Raw genomic sequence first — 12,878 nt, forward strand, 5'->3', positions numbered from 1 at the left:
CGTCAGGCACGGCATTATCAAACATATGATTCTGCTGTGCTAATTCAGCTACTATAGCTGCTATTGGTGGTATTCCCCAATATATTGCTGTTACCAGCGCCACAATGCTCACGTTACCCGTGAACAAGCCAACTGTGAAACGTACGTTGGGTACGTGATTGAGGGTCACGGAGAGCGCTCTCACGTGACCGGTCTCAGACCAGCGACGGAGGACAGGAGATCGGGCGAGACGACCAGTCTGCACACCGCACGGACTTAGGCGGCTCGGCGGTAATTGACGGGACGGGGAGGCGCACAGCCAATAAGTAATTTCTCTCCCCCTTCCCCCGTGCTCACTGTCCCCATCATTACCATAAAGCCAAACGCCTATTTGGGTAATGTCATTTTGCTGGGTTTGAGGAGCAAGTATATGTTTAGCAACACCAATTATAGGTGTATTATCATTCACTCCGCCACCCGTGGTACTTAGCTGTCAATCTTTTGCTTGATAATTACTTAAGCTGCTTTCATGTTCCATACACATAAGTTAGCAGCAATCCGTTCTGTGAAGCATATAACAACTTACCATAGGTGCTATCTATGACTTACCGCACTATTACCTGTGGCATTTAGCCATTAGCGTTTGCCTGTAAATTATTTAGGCTGTTTTGTATGTTCAAAAAATGTAATCTGAGTATATACCTATAACATAGTGCAGAGCAGTGGTAGCTGCAACGATGTGTGTTCTTTTCTTTTAAAAAAATTACATCTGGCTTCTAAGTTTCAATTTATGTCAAATTCATGGCAACAATTGTATTTTGTTATATCAGCTGCTGGTATGTGAGTGTTTATGGTTGCATTGTTCAACTAATTGCAGCAAATATACATTTTTTTGAAGCACATCTATTTATCCTTTTTTTGGGTTATTTTAGCTAATTTTTCCACCTTCGATACAAATTAAGTATCATACCTGACAATTAAGCTTGGATAATTTCTTTATTAATGTTGGTGCATTAGAAAATATTATTCAATCAATGTTTTCCTGACGGGCAGATTCAATCTGCAATAACAGACACTTGGTTCATTTGAATTCTGTGTTTGCGTTTCATACATGCCTTAAATTATAATAGGCTATCTGTCTTGCTTTGCCTCACGCCACGAACAGAAATAACAGAGGCTCATGTTATCAACCCTTGCTGACCATATGATTTAACCATACCCATGTGTCTGGGTCGCTAAATTGGTGCAATGATGGTCAACAAAATTATCTAATAAGGAGGAATGCAATTGGCTAAACTGGCACAATAACACACATCCCTTACATAACAGCTGCACTCACTGCCCCTTTCCACACGTTACCTACTACCATACCACACTGGGTATGCCCAACCCCGTCTGACCTTGGAGGCAATACAGTGTTGGGCCTGGTCAGTACTTCAGTGGGAGACCACTTAGGAATACCAGGTGTTGTAGGTCTCCAGTGGAATTTAATTGGTGATTGCACTGAATCCACAGTGGGATGGGCATTTGCTTGCTAGACACTGAATTATCACAGTAACAATCCATCTAATATATTCGCAGACCTTATTCTATGTATGGCTTAGATAGTTTAAAGCCATCTTATCATTAAATTGGGTATCTTGTGTTTTTCATTAATTTTTTCTTAGTAATTTCAATTAGTGTATCTAGCCTTTTATCATATACAAATTATTAAAAGTTATGTTTTAATTACTTCATCATTACATCATTTTTCATACAGACATCATATCTGCAAGTAACTCTCCGGGAATGAGTGCTCCCAACCAAGGTCATTTTTTCTTCTCTCTTTAATTAGGGATAGATACAATGCAGTCACACAGCCCGGAACACCTGCACTCACATGTAAGGGATAGATACAATGCAGTCACACAGCCCGGAACACCTGCACTCACATGTAAGGGATAGATACAATGCAGTCACACAGCCCGGAACACCTGCACTCACATGTAAGGGATAGATACAATGCAGTCACACAGCCCGGAACACCTGCACTCACATGTAAGGGATAGATACAATGCAGTCACACAGCCCGGAACACCTGCACTCACATGTAAGGGATAGATACAATGCCGTCACACAGCCCGGAACACCTGCACTCACATGTAAGGGATAGATACAATGCAGTCACACAGCCCGGAACACCTGTACTCACATGTAAGGGCCAGATACAATGCAGTCACACAGCCCGGAACACCTGCACTCACATGTAGGGGATAGATACAATGCAGTCACACAGCCCGGAACACCTGCACTCACATGTAAGAGACAGATACAATGCAGTCACACAGCCCGGAACACCTGTACTCACATGTAAGGGATAGATACAATGCAGTCACACAGCCCGGAACACCTGTACTCACATGTAAGGGACAGATACAATGCAGTCACACAGCCCGGAACACCTGCACTCACATGTAAGGGATAGATACAATGCAGTCACACAGCCCGGAACACCTGCACTCACATGTAAGGGATAGATACAATGCAGTCACACAGCCCGGAACACCTGTACTCACATGTAAGGGATAGATACAATGCAGTCACACAGCCCGGAACACCTGCACTCACATGTAAGGGATAGATACAATGCAGTCACACAGCCCGGAACACCTGTACTCACATGTAAGGGATAGATACAATGCAGTCACACAGCCCGGAACACCTGCACTCACAAGTAAGGGATAGATACAATGCAGTCACACAGCCCGGAACACCTGCACTCACATGTAAGGGATAGATACAATGCAGTCACACAGCCCGGAACACCTGTACACACATGTAAGAGATAGATACAATGCAGTCACACAGCCCGGAACACCCGCACTCACATGTAAGAGATAGATACAATGCAGTCACACAGCCCGGAACACCTGCACTCACATGTAAGGGATAGATACAATGCAGTCACACAGCCCAGAACACCTGCACTCACATGTAAGGTACAGAAACAATGCAGTCACACAGCCCGGAACACCTGTACTCACATGTAAGGGATAGATACAATGCAGTCACACAGCCCGGAACACCTGCACTCACATGTAAGGGATAGATACAATGCAGTCACACAGCCCGGAACACCTGCACTCACATGTAAGGGATAGATACAATGCAGTCACACAGCCCGGAACACCTGCACTCACATGTAAGGGCCAGATACAATGCAGTCACACAGCCCGGAACACCTGCACTCACATGTAAGAGATAGATACAATGCAGTCACACAGCCCGGAACACCTGCACTCACATGTAAGGGACAGATACAATGCAGTCACACTGCCCGGAACACCTGCACTCACATGTAAGGGATAGATACAATGCCGTCACACAGCCCGGAACACCTGCACTCACATGTAAGGGATAGATACAATGCAGTCACACAGCCCGGAACACCTGTACTCACATGTAAGGGATAGATACAATGCAGTCACACAGCCCGGAACACCCGTACTCACATGTAAGGGATAGATACAATGCCGTCACACAGCCCGGAACACCCGCACTCACATGTAAGGGATAGATACAATGCAGTCACACAGCCCGGAACACCCGTACTCACATGTAAGGGATAGATACAATGCAGTCACACAGCCCGGAACACCTGCACTCACATGTAAGGGATAGATACAATGCAGTCACACAGCCCGGAACACCTGTACTCACATGTAAGGGACAGATACAATGCAGTCACACAGCCCGGAACACCTGCACTCACATGTAAGGTACAGATACAATGCAGTCACACAGCCCGGAACACCTGTACTCACATGTAAGGGATAGATACAATGCAGTCACACAGCCCGGAACACCTGCACTCACATGTAAGGGATAGATACAATGCAGTCACACAGCCCGGAACACCTGCACTCACATGTATGGGATAGATACAATGCAGTCACACAGCCCGGAACACCTGCACTCACATGTAAGGGATAGATACAATGCAGTCACACAGCCCGGAACACCTGCACTCACATGTAAGGGATAGATACAATGCAGTCACACAGCCCGGAACACCTGCACTCACATGTAAGGGATAGATACAATGCAGTCACACAGCCCGGAACACCTGTACTCACATGTAAGGGATAGATACAATGCAGTCACACAGCCCGGAACATCTGTACTCACATGTAAGGGACAGATACAATGCAGTCACACAGCCCGGAACACCTGCACTCACATGTAAGGGACAGATACAATGCAGTCACACTGCCCGGAACACCTGCACTCACATGTAAGGGATAGATACAATGCAGTCACACAGCCCGGAACACCTGCACTCACATGTAAGGGATAGATACAATGCAGTCACACAGCCCAAAACACCTGCACTCACATGTAAGGGGTAGATACAATGCCGTCACACAGCCCGGAACACCTGCACTCACATGTAAGGGATAGATACAATGCAGTCACACAGCCCGGAACACCCGCACTCACATGTAAGGGATAGATACAATGCAGTCACACAGACCGGAACACCTGCACTCACATGTAAGAGATAGATACAATGCAGTCACACAGCCCGGAACACCTGTAATCACATGTAAGAGATAGATACAATGCAGTCACACAGCCCGGAACACCTGTACTCACATGTAAGGGATAGATACAATGCAGTCACACAGCCCGGAACACCTGTACTCACATGTAAGGGACAGATACAATGCAGTCACACAGACCGGAACACCTGCACTCACATGTAAGAGATAGATACAATGCAGTCACACAGCAGAGCTAGCACCAGTCACACACAATGTAAGTACATAACAATTGCAATGGGCACTGAAGTCATCTCCTCACACCACATTGGTAGGTAGGACTAGTGCATGTATAACCTGGCCACCTCTGGAGACAGAACCCAGCATTCCCAGTGCCTGGCATCACACTCATTCCCATTGGAATGTCCCTCAGAGACTCTTATAAGAGAAGCATGTGGGGGAGGGGCAGCCGAGAGGGAAACCCAGCTGTGGAATCTGGCTCTGGGAGAGGACCTACCTCCCCTGGCTGACATCACCCACCAGGCACCCTGGCCTCCATTATCCTATATATATATTATATGCATGCCCTGGTGGTCTAGTGTAACCCGTAGCAGCAGCCAGGGATCACATTAGAGCCTGCGGAAGCATGGACTGCATGTATTGTGGGTCCCACGAGCCGGAGAATGCCTTACCTGTCCTCCGGGTGCAGTCCGGGGCACTGGACGCTGTACTAGCGCGGCGATCAGGAAGTAACCACGCCGGAATCATCAGTTTCTTAGCCTCACTGACGTTGCGGCACCAGCGGGGGATTGTTGGAGCAGCAGCGGTGGCGCTCAGAGAGACTCCCAGCGCTGCTCATTCATTCCTCTCCGCTGTGTGACCGGTGCTCCGGCTTCTACCAGCACCATCACTAAAACTGCCCACTAGCCAGGGGCGGGGTACATGGGGAGGAGGTCCAGGGCATCCTGGGAAATAAAAGCTTAACTGTGTGATGCCCGGTCGACTCCTACCACCTACACCCCGATGTAAGGACTGTGGATCACTATGGACCCTAAAGAAGAAAACGCCTTTAACAGAAAACACCCCTGATTCAAATATTGCTGCCGACGAACGCAATATTAGCATTTCAGATCCCCACCCCCGGGTAAGGTGAGCTGAAATGCGCAAAACTTTTCGTGATCGCGCCCATGACATTAGTTGAGTTAAATAGCTTTACAAAGCTAATCCAGGCTGCTATGGGCGCGATATGCCCAAACATGGGGGACAATTGAATATTGCCCCGCAAACTCTTGTCACTTTAGACGGGAGATCGGGCGTGATATTACAATTGAATATCATCCCTTGTGTTATAAACACCCAACTGAGAACAGGGCTGATGGTCCTAGACTGCACCACTGGGCAGATACATTTCCATCATTAGTCTGTACTGACAGAGGAGGGTGTAGGATAAGAGATTGCTGTAGTGACTGAGCAAGGAGAATATGTGACTTCTGTAATAAGTGTTTATTACTCACCTGTGCTGATATCTGTAGGGATCTCCTCCTCCTTACACTGCTGATCACCCCTCACATACGTCTCTTCTTCTCCCGCTATATCTTCTGCCTTTATATCAGTCACATACGTCTCTTCTTCTCCCTCTATATCTTCTGCCTTTATATCAGTCACATACGTCTCTTCTTCTCCCTCTATATCTTCTACCTTTATATCAGTTACATACGTCTCTTCTTCTCCCTTTATATCAGTCACATACGTCTCTTCTTGTCTCTCTGTATCTTCTGTCTTCATATCAGTCACATACGTCTCTTCTTCTCCTTCTATATCTTCTGCCTTTACATCAGTCACATACGTCTCTTCTTCTCCCTTTAGATCTTCTGCCTTTATATCAGTCACATACGTCTCTTCTTCTCCCTCTATATCTTCTGCCTTTATATCAGTCACATACGTCTCTTCTTCTCCCGCTATATCTTCTGCCTTTATATCAGTCACATACGTCTCTTCTTCTCCCTCTATATCTTCTGCCGTTATATCAGTCACATACGTCTCTTCTTCTCCCGCTATATCTTCTGCCTTTATATCAGTTACATACGTCTCTTCTTCTCCCTCTGTATCTTCTGCCTTTATATCAGTCACATACGTCTCTTCTTCTCCCTCTATATCTTCTGCCTTTATATCAGTCACATACGTCTCTTTTTCTCCCTCTGTATCTTCTGTCTTCATATCAGTCACATTCGTCTCTTCTTCTCCTTCTATATCTTCTGCCTTCATATCAGTCACATACGTCTCTTCTTCTCCCTCTATATCTTCTGCCTTCATATCAGTCACATACGTCTCTTCTTCTCCCTCTATATCTTCTGCCTTTATATCAGTCACATACGTCTCTTCTTCTCCCTCTATATCTTCTGCCTTTATATCAGTCACATACGTCTCTTCTTCTCCCTCTATATCTTCTGCCTTTATATCAGTCACATACGTCTCTTCTTCTCCCTTCATATCAGTCACATACGTCTCTTCTTCTCCCTCTGTATCTTCTGCCTCTATATCAGTCACATACGTCTCTTCTTCTCCCTCTATATCTTCTGCCTTTATATCAGTCACATACGTCTCTTCTTCTCCCTCTGTATCTTCTATCTTTATATCGGTCACATACGTCTCTTCTTCTCCCTCTATATCTTCTGCCTTTATATCAGTCACATACGTCTCTTCTTCTCCATCTATATATTCTGCCTTTATATCAGTCACATACGTCTCTTCTTCTCCATCTATATCTTCTGCCTTTATATCAGTCACATACGTCTCTTCTTCTCCATCTATATATTCTGCCTTCATATCAGTCACATACGTCTCTTCTTCTCCATCTATATATTCTGCCTTTATATCAGTCACATACGTCTCTTCTTCTCCATCTATATCTTCTGCCTTTATATCAATCACATACGTCTCTTCTTCTCCCTCTGTATCTTCTGTCTTTATATCAGTCAGACAGTCATCCTAAATAGCCCACAAAACAATATACATTAATAATGTCTGATTTCAGATAGTGTAATATCAGTGTATAAGACACACAGCTTCTCTACACATTATATAGTGACAGTCACTTTGGTATATTGGTGAGACCCTAAATCCCACCTACCTGATCCTCCTGTGGGATCCTGTGATTCTCCTCTGTACAATCCTGGGAATACAGAGGACGGGGACATCTCTCTGGGGTATCTCTGTTACTGGGTCCATCTGTAAGAGACACACAGTGACTGAGTACAGTGTATATATGTGATTATCAGATGATGTGTGTGTATATGGGGGGGTCCCACATACCTGCTCTCCCCTGTACAATACATGACAGTCTCCTCTTACCCAGTGATGTGAGGGGCCGGTGATTCTCCATCATCACGTCCTTGTACAGACCCCTGTGTTCCTCTATATACTCCACCTCCTGCATGGAGACATAGACAGTGACATCATGACACCTTATAGGAACCTGACACACAGTGATACAGTCATCACCCAGACACATCCCCTGGTGTTACTGTATAATGTCCCATTCCCAGCCGTCACCTCTCCAGTCATCACTCAGACACATACCCTGGTGTTACTGTATAATGTCCCATTCCCAGCAGTCACCTCTCCAGTCATCACCCAGACACATCCCCCTGTGTTACTGTATAATACCCCATTCCCAGCAGTCACCTCTCCAGTCATCACCCAGACACATCCCCTAGTGTTACTGTATAATGTCCCATTCCCAGCAGTCACCTCTCCAGTCATCACCCAGACACATCCCCTGGTGTTACTGTATAATGCCCCATTCCCAGCAGTCACCTCTCCAGTCATCACCCAGACACATCCCCTAGTGTTACTGTATAATGCCCCATTCCCAGTAGTCACCTCTCCAGTCATCACACAGACACTTCCCCCGGTGTTACTGTATAATGTCCCATTCCCGGCAGTCACCTCTCCAGTCATCACACAGACACTTCCCCCGGTGTTACTGTATAATGCCCCATTCCCAGTAGTCACCTCTCCAGTCATCACACAGACACTTCCCCCGGTGTTACTGTATAATGCCCCATTCCCAGTAGTCACCTCTCCAGTCATCACACAGACACTTCCCCCGGTGTTACTGTATAATGTCCCATTCCCGGCAGTCACCTCTCCAGTCATCACACAGACACTTCCCCCGGTGTTACTGTATAATGTCCCATTCCCGGCAGTCACCTCTCCAGTCATCACCCAGACACATCCCCTGGTGTTACAGTATAATGTCCCATTCCCAGCAGTCACCTCTCCGGTCATCACCCAGACACATCCCCTGGTGTTACTGTATAATGTCCCATTCCCAGCCGTCACCTCTCCAGTCATCACTCAGACATATCCCCTTGTGTTACTGTATAATGCCCCATTCCCAGCCGTCACCTCTCCAGTCATCACTAAGACATATCCCCTTGTGTCACTGTATACATATATATGCCAACCACGGCACTCTAAATCAACAAGACACCTACAAAAACTGTCACGTAAAGTAGAACGTCAGTGGCGTAAATCTCAGAATCCAAGTGACTTCCTCATATATAAGACCACCTACCACTCCTATCATCAGGCCCTGAACACTGCCAAACAAACACATTTCCAATCTCTTCTCATGCCACCAACCCCAAGCGACTTTTTAATACATATAAATCACTTCTTTACCCTCCCTCACCTCCCCCACTAGCCACTATCACTGCACAAGAACTTGCCTCCTACTTCAAGTATAAGAGTGATAAAATCCAAGATGAAATGGTATGCTCTTCCTCAGCCAGTGACCTGCTCAATTCCCTACCTGAACCCTCTGGCACTTTCTCTTCATTTGATCCCACAAGTGAAGATGAAGTATCAACACTCTTTCCATCCTCCTACTCCACTACCTCTCCTCTTGATCCTATACCCTCACAGGTCAGTAAAACTTTGTCTCCTGTGCTTATCCCAACCTTAACTAAAATCTGTAATTTCTCTCTCTACTGGTATCTTTCCTTCTCTGTTTAAGCATGCACTGATTACTCCCATTCTAAACAAACACAACTCTGACCCAAACACACTCTCTAACTACCGTCCCATTTCTCAGCTACCAGGTCCCTTCAAGCTACTTGAGAGACTTGCCTACACTCGCCTCACACACTTTCTTAACTCCCACAACTTATTGGACCCACTTCAGTCAGGCTTTCATGCCCAACACTCCACAAAGATGGCACTGACCAAAGTAGTGAATGATCTAGTCACTGCTAGATCTAAAGGCCATTACACACTACTCATTCTTCTAGATCTCTCTGCTGCTTATGACACTGTTGACCACTCTCTTCTCATACAAACACTACAATCTCTGTTATGATTCCAGCACTCCTGACCAGAGGAGATCTTATGAGAAGGACCAGAGCGCTGGAATGGAATGCATGTAACGGGAGCAGGAAAGACTAGTTGCCCCTGGCGCCCTAACTCTATTGTCTCACCCGTGCTATCGGAAATCCCCTGCGAGACTATGGTTTCTTGAGCCCCTGGCAGCCACGTTTGAAGGGCGGATTATGTCTGCCCAACTCCGGTGCCACCCGGTCTTAGTGAGAGACAAAGGGAAATCCGAGGCAGGATGATAACAAGAGGACCTCTGACTGACAACAGGCCAGGGGCAACAAGCTAACTAACAAAACCTGAAGTATGTGCAGAAACCCGCCAGGGAAAAGGACAACCAAAATCCACTTGTCCAATACTCCTACCCAGCACCGCTGGATACCAGAGTGGACCTGTGGAAGCGGAACCCTCCGCGAAATGCTCCAAAACACAAATAATAAATAATAAAGCGGTCAAGCCGCAACACACGGCAAAGCCGCGACTCACGAACACCACTGGATGTTATACGGTGATTAGTCAGGACTCCAGGAATAAGATGACAACTTCCGAGTTCAGGACTTCCGAATACTGGGATGACCGGATACAGCAAGACTGGAAACAGACTCTCAGCAAACAGAGACAGCATGCAGGAAGCTATTACCGGCGTCTGTGAGAAGTCCTGAGAGTGCATATGAAGAGGAGTCCTCCAATCAGGTGCTGACAGGGCTAATTACCTACATGCCGTGCAGCTGCCTTGCTGCATGGCCAGGAAACAGGTGTAGGTTCCTTAAACCCTGGACCCAGCAACGGGGAACGCGGTCCGTCAGTAGCGTCCCCGTTGCTAGGGTCCGTGCGGCTCAGTGCGCCCGGCGTCCAGCGTTGCCAGGGAGCCAGCGGCTGTCCGCATACGGCGTCCCTGGTTGCTAGGCGCCGGGCCGCACCGACGAGTGGACCCCGGCGCCTAACAGTACCCCCCCCTTGAGGAGGGGTCAAGGAACCCCTAAAGCCAGGTTTCCAAGGAAATTCCCGAAAAAATGCCCTCTTGAGCCTTGGGGCATGAAGATCCTTATCCAGGACCCGGGACCTTTCCTCTGGACCATAACCTCTCCAGTGAACCAGAAAATAAAGCCGGCCCCTGGACAACTTGGAATCGAGAACCTTCTCCACCAGGAACTCCTGTTGTCCCTGTACGTCCACTGGAGATCTTCCCTGAGAGATCTTCCGAGGAAATTTACTGGAAGAAATGTATGGCTTCAACAGGGAGCAATGAATCGTATTACCAATCCGAAGAGATTTTGGTAAATGTAACCGGAAAGCAACTGGGTTAACTTTTTTAATGATATGAAATGGTCCAATAAATTTGGGTCCCAACCTAGCTGAAGATTGTCGAAGTCTAATGTTACGAGTCGACAACCATACTCTATCTCCCACCTTAAAATTGCAAGGACGTCGGAGCCAGTCAGAAATTTTTTCCTCTCAAAAGGCCGCTTTTCTTAGAGCAAGGTGCACTTTTTTCCAAATGGCTCTGAGATGGGAGGTTAAGGTTAGCGAGGAAACTGAGGAATGTTGAAAAAAAGAATTAGCTCTGGGGTGAAAACCAAAAACTGAAAAGAATGGAGACACGTTGGTGGAGGAATGACAAGAATTATTGTAAGCAAACTCCGCCAATGGAAGAAACTCGGACCAATCATTCTGGAGTTTGGCAGAGTACAAACGCAAATACTGTTTCAATGATTGGTTAACTCGCTCGGTTTGCCCGTTGGACTGTGGGTGGTAACCAGATGTTAATGACAATCTCATCTTTAATGAAGCACAAAAACACTTCCAGAATTGTGCAATGAATTGTGGACCCCAATCAGAAACAATATCAGTGGGCAACCCATGAAGTCTGAAAACATGGCGGAGAAACAAAACTGCCAATCCTTGGACAGATGGTAGTCGGGGAAGGGCAATGAAATGAGCCATCTTGCTAAAACGGTCCACTACCACCCAAATAACTCTGCATCCAGCTAAAAGGGGAAGGTCTACCACAAAATCCATGGAAATATGAGACCATGGCCTGAGAGGGACATTTAAGGGCATAAGTTGCCCGATAGGCAAGGAACGGGGAACCTTATGCTGTGCACAAACCTGACATGAAAAAACAAACTCCTTAACGTCTTTAGAAAGACCAGGCCACCATACTGAGCGGGAGACTAACTCCAATGTCTTAGAGATCCCTGGATGCCCGGAAACTTTGTTATCATGGAACTCAGTCAAAACAGTAGCTCTCAAGAACTCAGGGACGTAAAGACGACCAGCAGGAGTATTTCCAGGAGCTTGGTGTTGCAGCTGTTTTAACTGGGTAAATAAATCTTGTGTGAGGCCTGCCCAAATGACTGAAGATGGAAGTATGGGAGTAACAGGACTGTTATCATGAACCGGAAGAAAACTGCGTGACAGAGCATCTGCCTTGGTATTCTTGGAACCTGGCCTGAAAGTAATAATAAATTTGAAACGAGTAAAGAACAAAGCCCAACGAGCCTGCCGGGCATTCAGCCGCTTAGCTGATTCGATGTATTGCAGATTCTTATGGTCAGTCAATACTGAAATAGTATGTGTTGCTCCCTCCAGCCAATGCCTCCACTCCTCGAAAGCCCATTTTATTGCCAGTAATTCCCGGTTACCAACGTCATAGTTGGATTCAGCGGAGGAGAATTTCCTGGACATAAAGGCACAAGGATGTAGTTCCAGAGACTCCGGATCCTTTTGAGATAGTATAGCCCCTACTCCAACCTCCGAGGCATCGACCTCCACAACGAAGGGCAATCCTGGATTGGGATGTCTGAGGACTGGAGCCGAGACAAAAGCTTGTTTCAAGGCCCGAAAGGACAACTCCGCTTCACGCGACCAGTTGGTAGGATCCGCTCCTTTCTTTGTCAGGGCCACAATGGGAGCAACCAGGTCGGAAAAAGAATGAATGAACCTCCTGTAATAATTCGCAAACCCTAAAAAGCGCTGAATTGCTTTTAAATTGGTGGGTTG

At 46.6% G+C, this 12,878-nt stretch overlaps 1 protein-coding gene and 2 pseudogenes across 1 annotated transcript in view; 2 read left to right on the forward strand and 1 right to left on the reverse strand.

Moving 5' to 3' along the window:
- Positions 1-7,155, reverse strand: part of LOC134983786 (zinc finger protein 850-like) — a 197,181-nt pseudogene extending 190,026 nt beyond the window's left edge.
- LOC134983787 (zinc finger protein 585A-like) overlaps positions 1-12,878 on the forward strand; it is a 197,291-nt gene that overhangs the window by 150,458 nt on the left and 33,955 nt on the right. The window lies entirely within an intron of this gene.
- LOC134983800 (5S ribosomal RNA) lies at positions 1,337-1,455 on the forward strand (annotated as a pseudogene).

Source organism: Pseudophryne corroboree (assembly GCF_028390025.1).
Source record: "Pseudophryne corroboree isolate aPseCor3 chromosome 3 unlocalized genomic scaffold, aPseCor3.hap2 SUPER_3_unloc_24, whole genome shotgun sequence".
Lineage (NCBI taxonomy): Eukaryota > Metazoa > Chordata > Amphibia > Anura > Myobatrachidae > Pseudophryne > Pseudophryne corroboree.